The 15,240-nt window shown below is 39.6% G+C and overlaps 1 long non-coding RNA gene across 1 annotated transcript in view; it reads left to right on the top strand.

Moving 5' to 3' along the window:
* The first annotated feature begins 234 nt into the window (after positions 1-234).
* The window catches only part of LOC122465798, a 127,796-nt gene continuing 112,790 nt past the window's right edge, over positions 235-15,240 (top strand). Inside the window, exon 1 of the long non-coding RNA XR_006290855.1 lies at positions 235-431. This is a non-coding gene — a long non-coding RNA (uncharacterized LOC122465798). The remainder of the gene's footprint in view (positions 432-15,240) is intronic.

Genomic DNA, 15,240 nt, shown 5'->3' on the forward strand with positions numbered 1-15,240 from the left:
GTGATCAGCCTAGCATAATGGAAAAAAACAAAAACCACTTGTAGCTGGGTGTTCCACAATAGCTTTTACAAACAGGTTAAGTGTCTCTAGTTAACTGCCAATCTATTAACTCTAGGTAAAAAATGTCTAAGATAGATATAGCATGGGGCTTGTTAACTTGGCTCTTACTCAGGTGTTGCCCCTATAGGCTAAAGCCTGAGTAAGACTTTCACTTGGCTGGTAACACCCCCCGCCATGCATTGTGGATGTAGGTTAAGCCACCTGAGTGCTGATAGTCCTCCAGTGCCTTCCCACAATTCCCCCATTGTGCCCAGGAGGGACAAGTTTTACCACAATTGATCGGGAAAGAATCATACAGCAGCTCAGCTTTAGTGCAGTGCAGTGCTATGACTCATGGGATATGATCCCAGAAGTCCTAGTGACATGGACAGGTGAGTGTAGCACCACTGTGGGCCTGAGCACGGGCAAGGGCACGCCCAGCTTTTAAAGTTTTGTGGGTATTGCTGTGCTCAGCATTGCAAGGTCCAGGTGACTTGGATGACAAAGTCCCATTTTCTAAAGTAACTTATGGTTGGGTGGTTCACCTGAGAGGTGGCCATTTCCTGTTCAAATCCCTTCTCGCCTTCAGGAGGAGGGGTAACTTGAACTACGGTTCGCCCACTAAGTCAGAGGTTATAAGGGAAGTCCTTCTCCTCAGTGTCCCCCCTCCCCGGCCCTTTAGTTTCAGGCCCTACATGCTACTTAGGTGTTTAACCACCTTTCTATCTTCCCCCCCAGTTTGTGGATTGTAAGCAGAGCAAGGCACCTCCCTGCAGCCTGGACTTATGTGCCTGTTTCCATGAGAGGGACACAGTTTACAACATGCCTTCTGGTTGGTAGCTCCCCATCTAGTGTGTTGGCTTTGTGGATTGCAGTGTAAGGTGCCTATCTCTCCAGGTGCCTAATTCAGAATTTGTGAATCGCAGGGTTGCTTCCTGTGATTTTCTAGGCACCTAAAAATTAGGTGCTGTGACTCTGAGTCACACTATCTAAGCTTATTGGAGGATCTGAACCTACGTGCCTAAGTTACTTTGAAAAATGGGACTTAGGTGTTTAAGTCCTCTAGGCCTTGCAATGCTGAGTGAAGTAATGCCTAAAAACCTGGGCTCCAGTAACTGAAGTGTGGCTTTGCAACACAGCTGCTCAGATCTGGGTGCTGATCACCTGGGTTAACTCTTCAGGTGAACTGGGCAGTGAAGAGTAGTTATATGTTGCAGAGGATTTTGAGATTTTAAAATTTGGTTTAGTTCCAATTTGGAACAAAACTGAAACGTCTCAAAATTTTTTCCACAACATTTAATTACTGTTCTGTCTAGCCTGACTGGGAGCCCTGGCTCTGGGACAGTCACCTGGCAGGATGCTGAGGAACTATGAGCCTAGGGTTATGTCCACACTGAAGCTGAAAGCAAGCCTCCCAGGTGGGGTAGACAGACTTGTTTTAGTGGGACTTATGCTGGCATGCTAAAATTAACTGTGTGGATGTTGTGGCACTGGAGAGGATCGGGCTAGCCACCTGAGCTGGACCCAGCGGTAGGGTGGGCTGGGGTGGCAAGCTCAAACCTCTGTTGGTACTGTAGTGTATGCAGTACTATTTGAATGTGCTAGCATGAGTCTATCTACCTGGGCTTGATGGTTCACTCATAGCTGCAGTGTAGATGTACTCTGGGAAGCCTGGCTGCCAAGGAGATGTGAAGCCAGAGCTACCAAAGGTTTGTGGAGTGGTTAGACCAACAGTTACTGGCATATTAGCTAATTTGAGTTAATTCGCAATCAACTGTGTTGTAACTTGAGTCAGTCAAAAACTCCAGTTTAGGCAGACCAACATCCTGTAACTGTCTGACAGATTGATAGTCCATGTAAAATATATATACCAGTGACATACGGTACGAGGCTATGCGGTGCATACTAATACCCTGAAATTAAAAAAGCAACTGTTAATTGCTTTGGATAAAGTGCAGGTGCTGGAAACTCCAGTTTATTGGCTAGCGAAGCTGAACAGAAAATACTTGGTTATATAATGTCCAGTAATTATTCATTTCCCAGATTGCTTTGTAGGCTATTGGATATTTAACTCACCTTCAGGTAACAGTTGTTTTGTTGGTAGAATGAGTCAGGAACTACTATTTCCCTTTTGTTTGACCACCTAAAAATAATTGTTTTCTACAAGCATTCAGGTGCACCTACACAATAGTTAACTATCTTTAACTCTTGGGTTGCTTGTGATTGTCTCAGATATCAGAATAGCAGAATTGGTTTTAATAGCCAATAAACTGGAATTTCCAACACCTGCATTTTATCCAAAGCAATTAACCATTGCTCTTAATATTTCAGGGCATTAGTATGCACTGCATAGCCTGGTATATATTAAGAGCTCTTTTCTGGCAAATGGCTTCTTCCTATTTATATTTTTTCACCAAAATGAGTTGCTTAGGAGGCTTCAGAAAGCCATGTTCCTGTGATTGTTTTTGTGTTGCTTCAGTAACTCTAGAGCATTTATCCATGTAATAGCATGGTCTTCTGCTTCACTGCTTATATAGTGCTCATGCTTCAATAACTTTGTGTGATAAGATTCAGATGAAATGCTGCTTAGTATATTTTATGTATTTAAATGAATATTTATAGCAAACAAGGAAAGCAAACATTTTTAAAAAAACAATCTGTTTGACTTAAAAGGTTAATTAGGCTTTAACATATTAAATTATATGACTGTGAACAACTTGTTTATAATACATGTAAATGCTGTAATTTGTTGCCCTGTATTTGAAATGTGAATTATTGGCAAAATTGGTACAAATGCAGAGATTTTTATCGCCTAGTGTGCCTAAAAACATCCTAAGTAGGACAGTTCCAGGACCTGATCCTGCAAGCCAAGCCAGGGAGGCAGATCTCTGGGTCCTGCAACAGAGCTTCCTCATGTGGGGACCATGGGGGCAAGGATTAGAGGATGCTGGAGGTTACAGCTGGAGGATGCTGGAGGATCAGGACCATAGTATCCTCTAATTGCCCCCACCAAAATTATTCAGGCTCAGCTGAATTGGCTTATAGAAAAGGCTCTTCTGGCAAGTGACTAAGATGCCATTAGGTAAAAGTTAATTCACTAGCTGAATATAATTTAAGACTATTTCTCAGTTAACCCAATACTTATGCAACACTGAATGAATTCAAATTATGTTAGTGACTGCCTTACTTTTACTTCCCATTTGCTTACAGAAAATCAGACCAATAAATTAGGGCCATTTTGGACCAAGGAGGGAGCAAATTTCAAGGCTGAGAGGTATCCCAGAGAAAGTTGTCTCCACTCTGTATTCTGCCACCTGGTTGAATGCCTCAAAAAACTGTAGCATAAACATTAAGCCATTTGGATGACTAGGATAATGATCTTGGTATTGTACCTAGTAGAATGACTTAGCTAATTGTCAGACCATCTGATGTATGCTTTCTCGTCTTTATTACTCTCACCTTGAGAGGCCAGGAAGATTAAAAAGGGACTAAATCAATGTATTCCTCACGGGCCGTTGCTGACATCACAAATCCTGGCTTCTAGTCCTGACTTTGGGAGAGCGGTGTGGTCTTGTGGTTCCAGAAAGAATAGCTAAGCACATAGAGTTGGCACATTTTTTCTGAAAGGCAACCTGGTTAAGTGTGTAAGATTTGGGTCTACCATATTAGAGACCTGTGTTCTATTCCTGCTGTGCCAGCGCTGACATTGTGAGGTGTATAGAATTCTCACTAGTCAATGGAGGAAGACAAGTCTCCAGTCTCCAACCCAGTGTATCTTCCACTAGGCGGAAGGGTATTTTGGCAGGCGAGGTGGCTGGCTAGTTGAGACCGCTCAGTGAGGTTTGGGAACATTCTAAGGCTGGATTATTCAAGACTGGTCCCTTAATTCTCTGAACTTGTGGAAATGATGATTTTCAGAAGCTGAGCCAAAACCTACCTGACTGACCTCTAGACTATTTGGCAGCCAAATTCCAAATCATGTAGGTGGTAGAACTCGTTAAAAGTATTCTAATTTTAAAATATATATATTCTCCTGACCTCTCTGGGAGCAGGCTGAACTGTTTGTGCTGAAACATTTAAAATTGAACAGGCAGAGATCAAGCATGAAACTTTCAGTCTTAACTGTTAAAATTTGCCAAAGTTATAAGCATCAGAAAGCAGGATTATAATGGGAAGTGTTAGATAATCTTAATTATCAGTGAAACACATACTGAAGCAACCTTAAATAAGGTTCTGTGTGGGTATGTTGTTGGGTTTGTGTGTGTGTGCGTGCGTATAATACACACATGAACTAAAATATATTTTTATTAAAAAAATCCATACCTTGTATACATTTAAAAAATTAGTTATGTAATCATTTATGTTTACAATCCTACTGTATGTCAATATTCAATAGAAACTCTATAAAATATAAATCTGAGGGAAGCATTTGATAGTGTTGCATGAAATTTTATACAGTACTCAATTAATTCAAATTTATCTTGGATGCAGGGACTATTAATGGGACTGATTGATTAGTTAAAGGGAGGTTATGATGATCAGCAATGTATTGAATTGGGGGAAAGGTCTAGTCAATGCAACAGGGACTGGTGTAAAGTCTCAGTGTATCATTAATGACCTGGTTGGAATATATCATCCCTACTAAAATAGGGAGAGTTGTGAATATCTGGGACGACCGAGAAATATTATACAGATCTGGGGAAGTGAGAAGTATGGATAAGGAAAAAAAAAACAGATTCAAAGTCCAAAATGTGACACACAAAAAGTCCAAGGTAGAGGAAAAATATGGGTATTCAATGGGAGGGATGTACATAGTAGTAAGCACTAATACTGAAAGAGACCTAGAGTAAATAGTGGAGGGCAAATTAAGCAACAGCTAACAAGTTTGGACTGACTACCCAGATGTATCATCAGAGCATGGAGCTAGAAGGTAATGGTCCCTCTCTGTACTCCCCTGTTCTGACTTATGTGAGGAAAGATTCAAACTACTAATATATATAGCTTGCTTGGACATTGATGAAAAGTATAGTTATGGGTGGAGATACCCTTCAAATATTCATAAAATAGCGTAAGAACATCAGTAAGAGGAGGAATTATTTAGGTTTGTAAAGGGGCATAACTAAGAATGTTGGGATGGAATATAAAAGGAAATTCAAAATTAATTTTAGGAAAAAATTCCTGTCAGTGAGATCTATTTGATCATGGAATAATCTCCCAATAAAAATGTGGAAGGCCAGTCCAGTCCTTTCACACAGTCAGAGCTAGGCTAGATAGAGCACTAGTAAATATACAGCAGGTATAACTCTGTAATGAGGAGGAGATGGAATAAAAGAGCTAACAGGGCTAACAAGGTGCAGTATTTCAGTTGCTACTTACATAAAAGGCTTGCATTCTTTCCCACCCCCACATCCACAACCAAGTATATACAGAAGATCCTTTGGGCTAGAATGATCAGACCATGAAACAAAATATTTGTCTTTTGCTGAAAAAGTATGGTTACATGAGTTAATCTGAATGGCTCTTTCAAGCATCACCTTACACAATACTTAAAAATATATATATTTAGGTAAATATGTAACTCTTTTGCTGGACCCACCATCAAATCTTGTTTGGTCATCAAGATATCAGTGTTCAAAAACACAGTGCAGTATTTTTGTGAAATGTGTAGACCATCTCACTTGTTTTCTGACTGACCGATCTCTCAAATTGCAAAGCCTAATGTGCATGTTTGTGTTTTTTTTTTCCACCATGCGGTGGAAGACTTTTGTGTCTGAGCTGGCTCTTATTTCAGCCAATATTAGGAAAGGAGGATGAAAACTGAAGGTGTCTTTAGGTTGCCACATCCCTTTTGGAGAGCTGTTTGCCTTGGCACATCTCTGTTGGGGCAGCTGGAAGAACAATCATGTATTGCAGCTGAGATAATCCTTCATTTCTACTGTTTATCTCAGATCTGGTGGCTGAGCTCAGAGCATTTAGCAGTCTGGCTCCAACTTAAGCATTATTCTTTCTGAACATTAAGGTATGATAACTTTGATCAGAAGTATCAAACCTTTAACTGATAGGAACGTCATTTTCAACATTCGGCAGTTCTGGGTCTGTCTTAAATGACAAAAAGCAAAAATTAAAGAAAAAAACATTTAGATTTGCTGAAGAAAAGGATTTATTTCATTCTCTTCATGCTCTAGCAACATTCAATGGTTTTACAAACATCATCAACAGAATCCATGCTGAGGCAGCTCATTGGAGCAGAAACTCCACGCTCATGGAGAACCTACTTCAAATCTGAAAGAGAGGAGAATAAAAGGAAAAGATGCCCCCAAGTTGCTAGTTTGACTGTTTTTGGCAGATATGCAATATGACAATCAAGTATAGATTAACTGCAGCCATATCCTATATCTTTATCATTAAAAATGATACCCAGATCTCAACATGATAAAAACAAGAACAGTATTTAGCCACCATTGCACAAATATATGTATTAATAGAGTTATGGTCCTGTGGATCAACTCACCACTCAAACAAGATTCCATTTCCAATTGTGCAAAATCCCCCTTCCAGCTGCAGCAATTAGTTATGCACTGATTGTCTGGTTCCTTCTTATTCCAGCTGCTTCTCTGAGAGTCTAGACTCCTTTTTTTTTTTTGTCACGAGGAATTTAGACACGTGTGAAAGCAGCTGACAACAAGGAGCAGGAATGAGCAATAGGTAACTTGCCAGCTATTTGCAGCCTTCCAGCAAATGCTCTGCTGATTGGTCAATAGCCCACAATTTAGGAAATGCTGGTGGTTGTTCTCGTGTAAAACTACAACACTGAGAACCAATAACCCCCAAATCTTAAAAGATGTATATGAAAACCACATACGCAATTAAAACCTGGGCAATTACTCTCTGACAAAAATGTTTGACTCTGCAGTAACTAGAGTTGTGTAACGCAACAGCACAGATGTGAATAACAGCTGTCTTTTCTGACTGATCTGGCTTCTTTGTTTCTTGCAAATTGCTGTTGTACCTATCTGCATAGGGACATCTCTACTCAGAAGGTTACTTTGCAAAGATTTTGAAATAACCTCTAGCTCTCTGCGGACTGTCCTACCTTTCTTAATGGCTCAGTTGCTAGCATTATTGTCTGAGTTCTTTTATCTTCAAAGAATCTTTGCAGTACCTTCGGTTCTCTAGTGATTGTCTACATTTTGACTTCGTCTTGCATAGCAATCAAGAAGCTGATGACATGTTCAACTTTGAATGGTCTTAAAGGCATGGCTGCTCATATGGGTGTGGGGGAAACTGCTCATTGCAGTGAGTTATAAGAAAAATAGATTACCAACTTGAAATTGATTAATAATAGTAGTTAGCACTTATAAAGCACTTTTCATGTTCAAAGCACTTTACAATCGTTAACTAATTAATCCTCAAGACACCCTGCTTTCCTCCCTCAGTCTCATTATCTGCATCCACCTTTCCACCCATTATCATCAGCTCCTACCATCCTCTAATTTTCCACTGACAATCTATCCTCACTGCTCATTCCATAAGCTTCATTTAGTGATTATTTATGAGCAGCATGTGACCCTCTCTCCCCCCAAAATATAACCGTTTTAAACACACACTTATCACAGAGTGAGTCATAAACCTTTATAACATGTAATTTACTGCATTTGACTATGCATTGGATTCAAGCAAATTGACCATAAATTTATATGAAACATTTTATATGGGTACTGGAGTTAGCACTACTGATCTATTGAGAGTTTACCAGACATAAATATTCTTATTAAATAAACAAAGTACATAAATAGATAATACTAACTTCAGCCCTGTAAAAAAAGAAATTAAAAGAACCTCAGAAATTTATAACTAGTCAGTGTGAAGTCAAGTATTAATAAGCCATTGTCAAGTTTACCATTTGCACTGTAAATGTAACTTTTAATTATTTGGGACATTACAGAGGAGTAGAATTAACTCAGTTTAAGATGCAATAAAACATGAGTTTCATATGAACATCAGAGGCCCAAATAGTGGGTCATGGGGTTGTGTTATCTTATGTGAAGATGTCCACAGGGACTTTGTGGTAGCTGTGTCCAGGGGAGTCCCTGGTAGCATAGCTCAAATAGACCTGATAGCCTACAGGATAGCCCTGTAGACCTCTAGGTTTGGAGGCAGGATCCATGTCTTTTTCTGCACAGATCATATTCCATGTCTGAACAGAGATCTCTATCAAACGATCCTTGCAAAGATTCCATTTCTTTGCAAGCGTTTGCCTGATTAGGTACCAAAGTTATTGGACTCCATATCAGCTTCAGGTTTTTTATTTTTTCTGGTGATGTGATGAAAATAAGAGAGTCATCTGTATACAGCACAATTTTATATACCTTTCTGATTCTTATTCATTTGGTTGGCTAATCTTAGGGCTGTCATGATCATTTGTAATTGACTGAATGCTTTTAAGCACCCATCAGTATTGTTGGTTGGTGTTGATATTCTGAATAACTGACTAAGAATGGTCTTAATTTTTCCAGTGGCTTGACTGGCTATGGATTTGGTGTACTTCCATGTGTGAAAATATTCTGACCAAATCTGTTTGCCATAGCCTTTGCAATTATCTTGGCACCTGTATTAAACAGTGAAATGAGTCTATAGGAAGTGTGTAATAGATGCCCTTTTCAAGGTGTCATGCTGTCTGGAGTGGCTCACAACTGTGAGTGCCTACCTCAGGGCAGACTGTCAGAAACAGACTGGCAGACACCCCAAGCAGGTGGTGTGTTCTATAATTAGATTTCATCAAGCCAGTAACAACTGTGGACTCCGGGATCACTATACCAGTCTTTCCATGGAGTCACAGACAGTCCCCTTAGACTCTTCAGCCTATCTTGCCTCCCAGACAGACTGGACTTTGTGATAAAAGGTCACTTAAACCAAAAATCACATCACGTTTAGGTTGCTTCCAGTCCCAAAAGACCAGTCACTTACCCCAGATCAATTGGTACTCTAGAGCTTACACCAAAGACAATACTGGCAGCCAATTCTATATTAAACTAACTAATGGTTTATTAGCTAAGAAAAGGAAATAAGAGTTATTGAAAGGTTAAAGCAGGTAAAATACATGCACAGGTGAGTCATAGTTTGTGGCAGTGATGTAATAAACTTCTAGTTTCCCAAAAGTCTTTTCAGGGTCACACCAGGTTTAGGTATTGTTTCCCAGGTGCTACAAAAACATGTTTGCATGTAAATAAATAGATAAGGTGCCAAAAGATGGCTCTTAAGAATATCCTGTGGTGTTCTGGGTGCTGCTAGAGCATGAAGAAAAAATAAACTTTTCACTGTGCACTGTAAATGGCTTCTTATGTGTACCTCCCATACATGCAGCTCTTAATTGGTATAACTGCAATGCGGCATTCAGAGCTGTGTTCCATCACTTAGACTCATTTTAAGGATTTCCCATGTGTGAATATTAAGTCTTTTGAACATTTTATAATAATCTGTTGTAAGACCGATAGTAGATTCTGGGGATTTTCCTCCATTTAAAGTTCACAGAGAACTTTAAATTTTTCTGTATTTTTTCTCTGTTTAGGGTTTCTATTTGGTAGTTATCCAAATATAGGAGTTTTAGTTTCAACAGATATTTTGAAATGTTCTCAATTAGTTTTACCTGGTCTCCTCCTGAGTGTGAAGAATTACCTAATTTGGTGTAGCAATTCTGAAACCTTTGCAGAAAATCTTTTGGTTTCAATTAAAAATTCTCTGGAACTGTTTTGAAGACTATATATTTATAACTATTAGAATGGCTCTTTTTAAACAGATTTGCTGGAAGAAGTCTAGATTTACTGGTACGTCCTAAATATTTGTTTTATAAAGTGGTAATTTTATTTGAGCTTTTTGAAATGCTAGAGAATCTAAAGATACTGTAAAAGTTTAACTTTAAACTTACATCTGGATTCTTAAGTATTCTCTTTCATGTGTACACAACTTAATCTTTTAAAATAAAGTATTCATGGGATTCTGTCTTTATAATGTATTTAAAATGGGCCTCTTCCTAAAATAAACTATTAATTCTGTGGAGTTTCATATGGAAGTATTTCCTGGTCTTAGCTTACGTTAGCTATATGAGCACATGTTCTGCTGATGCCACAGTGCCAATGTTAGTATGTGAGGTTTTATTCTTCAGGGTATTAGAAAATTTTAAAACATTGATACTATGATCAATCCCTGAGATATTTAAATGATAGTCTTTTCCTAAAGGATTATTCCATCTCCAAATAATATACCAATAAAATTTGGTAGATATTTCTCTTTTATAAGCTCTTCCTCTTTTTTCATTATAAATTTAAAGGCTTTCTTTCTTTTGTTTTGTTTCTGTTTCTTTGGTTATATGATCCTGGGTTCTATGCAAGGCTCTTCAACATAAACTATATGGATGGATGACATTCTAGCCTGATTTGAATCATTGGTAGTTTCGCCATTGACTTTAGAGGGGCCAGGATTTCATCCCGTGTCTTTAGCAACTATGTGCCTAAGATTTCCAGTACAGTTTTGTTTGACCTCTAGTTAAAGATGCTCCTCTACTGGGTAATTGACCTTGTCAGTGTCTTGGTTGTTTGTTTAACAATTTCTCTTTTTTTGGACACACAAGAGGATTCCCACAGTATTCTTGTCAGCAAGTTAAAGAAGTATGGGCTGGATGAATGCACTATAAGGTGGGTAGAAAGTTGGCTAGATTGTCGGGCTCAACGGGTAGTGATTAATGGCTCCATGTCTAGTTGGCAGCCGGTGTCAAGTGAAGTGCCCCAGGGGTCGGTCCTGGGGCCGGTTTTGTTCAATATCTTCATAAATGATCTGGAGGATGGTGTGGATTGCATCCTCAGCAAATTTGCGGATGATACTAAACTGGGAGGAGTGGTAGATACGCTGGAGGGCAGGGATAGGATTCAGAGGGACCTAGACAAATTGGAGGATTGGGCCAAAAGAAATCTGATGAGGTTCAATAAGGATAAGTGCAGGGTCCTGCACTTAAGACGGAAGAACCCAATGCACTGCTACAGACTAGGGACCGAATGGCTAGGCAGCAGTTCTGCGGAAAAGGACCTAGGTGTGACAGTGGACGAGAAGCTGGATATGAGTCAGCAGTGTGCCCTTGTTGCCAAGAAGGCCAATGGCATTTTGGGATGTATAAGTAGGGGCATAGCGAGCAGATCGAAAGACGTGATCGTTCCCCTCTATTCGGCATTGGTGAGGCCTTATCTGGAGTAAACTGTGTCCAGTTTTGGGCCGCACACTACAAGAAGGATGTGGATAAATTGGAGAGAGTCCAGCGAAGGGCAACAAAAATGATTAGGGGTCTGGAACACATGACTTATGAGGAGAGGCTGAGGGAACTGGGATTGTTTAGTCTGCAGAAGAGAAGAATGAGGGGGGATTTGATAGCTATTTTCAACTACTTGAGAGGTGGTTCCAGAGAGGATGGTTCTAGACTATTCTCAGTGGTAGAAGAGGACAGGACAAGGAGTAATGGTCTCAAGTTGCAGTGGGGGAGGTTTAGGTTGGATATTAGGAAAAACTTTTTCACCAAGAGGGTGGTGAAACACTGGAATGTGTTACCTAGGGAGGTGGTAGAATCTCCTTCCTTAGAAGTTTTTAAGGTCAGGCTTGACAAAGCCCTGGCTGGGATGATTTAATTGGGGATTGGTCCTGCTTTGAGCAGGGGGTTGGACTAGATGACCTCCTGAGGTCCCTTCCAACCCTGATATTCTATGATTCTTTGTTGAAGGGCCAGATCCTGTTTTCCGTTACTTTTTTGGAAGCCTGGTGTGATTGTGGATTTGCACTTGTGTAAAGGGGTGTACAAATTACCCCATAAATTGTACTGTTCTCTTATAAACTCTTATAATGAAATGCATTTGAAAAATTCTTTGTATTTATGTGCACAGAAGGCAAGAGACTTTCTTTTTAAAATGAACAGCTAAAATTCTGAAACATAAGATAGCCGCTTGGGAGAAATGGTGGTAGGCTGTACTGTTGAATACTCACATCCCTTCTTAATCTGTGCCCTGGTCGTAATGGATAGTGAGAGCACAATGCTTCATTCCAAACATTACCTTTTGAGATTGAAAATCTCACTCGCTTTACTTTTGTATAGGCAGTGCCAACAGAAGGATGGAAAATCATATTTTCAAAAAGTGTACATGTCCAAAGTATGCTTTTGAAAACCATACGGCTGCCAAATCAAAATGAACATTCACCAGGCCACCCAAAGACACTTGACCTAGGCACTAGCTCTGTGCCAAATTTAAAATTTGTGCCAAATCTCAAATTCCGACAGTTTCCCACTGAGGCACTGGAACTGTTCAGGAAACAAGGTGCTTCATTTGTTTGGTTTTTTAAAAAATTAATGGAAAAAGTGTACTGCCTTCCCTAGTGTCTTGATAATCAAAAATGGCTACATTGGTTTTGCTCAAACTTTTAAAAAAAAAAAAAAAAAAAGAAAAAAAAAGTCACTCTCAGGCAGAGACTGAATCTGGAAAAATTCAGCCTGAAATGTCAAATTTTGACAAAGTTATAAGCAACAGAAAATGCCCTTCAAAATGGAAATGCTCAGACAACCTTACTATAAATGTTGATATGTGTGCCAGCTATAATAAAATCTGGCCAAAGTACTCAAATTAACAAGCCTTGACTAAATGATTGACTGAAATTCTATGTCAAAAACAACAAACATTACTGAGAACGATTCCTGAATTTAGCCTGAGAATTTGCAGAACATTACATTTGGACAATGAAGGACAAAGTCAGCAAAGGTGTGAGCAAGTCCAACTTCATTAACTTTAAGGGAGTTCTATCTGCTTACGCTAAAGTTGAATTTAGCATTGATTTCTCAGTGATTAGAGACAATTACTTAACTGATCTTTAAGGTCAAATATTTTGTTATTCCAGTTGAGCTGTATTTACATAAATCTAGATTAAGATAGCTCTATTATCTTTCCTTTACCTTATTAAGTGTTAGTGTATGAATATTGTTTGTGTTGCCGGCACCCAATGCAGAGAGGCAAAACAACCGCAGGGGTTCGTTACCTGGTGTGTTTCACTCAATAATCACAACGGGGTGGAGAAGCAGAAAAGTTTATTTGCAGCTGCAAACAAGGTACAGGGAGAATAGAAGCTCAAATCCTGCACACCAGAGCAGGTCATTACACACACTTTTATATTCCTTAATGCTACTGCACTACACATCAGCCAATTAAAACTTTGCACAAATACTCTGCCTTCCTTATATGGGTTACAACAATGTTTATTTCCTGCAACCTCTAACAAGCATTCCTAGCAACTTAAACAACCAGCACATTCTGTCTGGCCTTGTAACTATCTCCTATTATCTTTAACTTGGCGTCAGCAAACCTTACACTATAAAGCATTATCTGCGGCTGCAACATTATTTTAAGAGCAAAAGAGTTTACTCAAACCAGCCAGGCCTGAATTCTATTAAGGGGGGTTAAGAAGAAGCCCTTAGGCCTTCAGCAGGGAGACCTCCTCGACCCTTATGGCCTTCCATCCCCTCGACTTAACTAGTGGCCATGCCCTGGGGTCTCCAACATTTGTGTCAGTGATGAAAAATAACTGACTGGCTTTGCAAATACTGTATATACTGAGTTAATTTTTCTGGTTTTCTTTAATTTATTCTGTAGCCTTTGACTCTTTAACAAACTTCTGGTACAGTAGTTTATTGGAATAAGTATCCAAACATTTTTTCTTTGTAACAAATACAGGGCTGTTGAGCTTTCCCCTGTAGCAAAAACAGTTTTCATGAAACACTGTACTGTTGAAATTGGCCTTCTGGCCTTACTCCTCTGCCAGTGCACTATAGACTTGGCCTGTGACACGACAGTTATTCCTGACTTGAACCTCTTGTCAGCAGGGACTGTTCATTGATCAGGACATGCAGGTGAATGAAGACAGACACAGGGATGGATTTAAGCAGCAGGCCACGATTTTATTAAACTTAGCCCCCCTCCCTAGTGTTATCTGCTCCATCTCCCTTTACCAGGCATTTAAGTGGGTTCAATGCAGTATTTACAAGGTTCCTATCATATAGCCAATAGCTCTCCTCTGCCTGCTCTCCTCTGCCCACTCTGCTGAATCCTCTCACCCTTCCCCAGTGAAGAGGACCGAAGGTACCAAAGCGGGACCTTGATCCATGAAGACTTCAGTTCTCCACTTTTCCCATTGGCCTGAGGTCCACTAACAAAATCCCAGGTCTCTCTTATTTCTGGGCACTGGCCCTTCTGACCTTTTATCTGCACTGGACACAAGTTGTGACAAACTAAACATTCATACACATTCCTGGTATTAAATTTCTAAATCCTATTCCTAGTTAACCTAACTGTGTTTCTGAGAAGGTGAAAAAACCTACCAGGCCTCAGCCAATTTGGCCCCAAAGGGAAACATTCCTTCCTGACCCTAAAATAGGTTACACCCACCGAATCCTAAAAATACTGTCCCAGTAGTTAGATAGTATAGGAACTGAGGGTGTTTTCAGCTAAAATGGGGCAAGAGGCTTGAGCAACGTAGGACAATTATTTATGATAGTGGGGAACAAAGAGCCAATCAACTTCCTTCTCCCTCTGTACAAAATATGCCTTGTACAGTATCATTTTGAAAACAAATAACTTGCTGGTCAATAACATCATGGTGGAATGTATGTAGCGATATTATATGATGCTGGTGGCACGTGTTCAAACCCACGTAGCCTCGATTAGGCAAAACTGGGCAAGTAGGTCTTAAACAAAGGAATGTGTGTTTAATTGTAAACAGAGTCCTGAGACAGTGAGGGGGAAGGCAGAAGACCAGGAAAATCTGCATTTCAGCAAACAGAGGTAAAAATAAACAGAATGTAACTTCTTTTACCATCCAACATCATGTTACCTTCTTTACAGTTTCAATAAACTTTGCTTTGAGGGATAACCTTTTGGAAAATGCATCTCCAAGGGGGAATGGACTATAAAAGTGAAGGGTAAAATAACCCAGTTTCTCTCTCCCAATCCATCTCTCTTGAACCTAAGAAGACAAACAAAAGAATCTAGCTCTTTGACTTTGAGAGGGATCCTGACCTGAAGATTTTTCAGTTGGGATGCATGTGGTAAGAATTTTACTTTGAAACAAACCTAGTTTGTGAAGTTTTAGTATCAGGAAGCTTTTTATCTTTATTTCTCTTGT

This window comes from Chelonia mydas, chromosome 5 (genome assembly GCF_015237465.2).
Source record: "Chelonia mydas isolate rCheMyd1 chromosome 5, rCheMyd1.pri.v2, whole genome shotgun sequence".
NCBI lineage: Eukaryota > Metazoa > Chordata > Testudines > Cheloniidae > Chelonia > Chelonia mydas.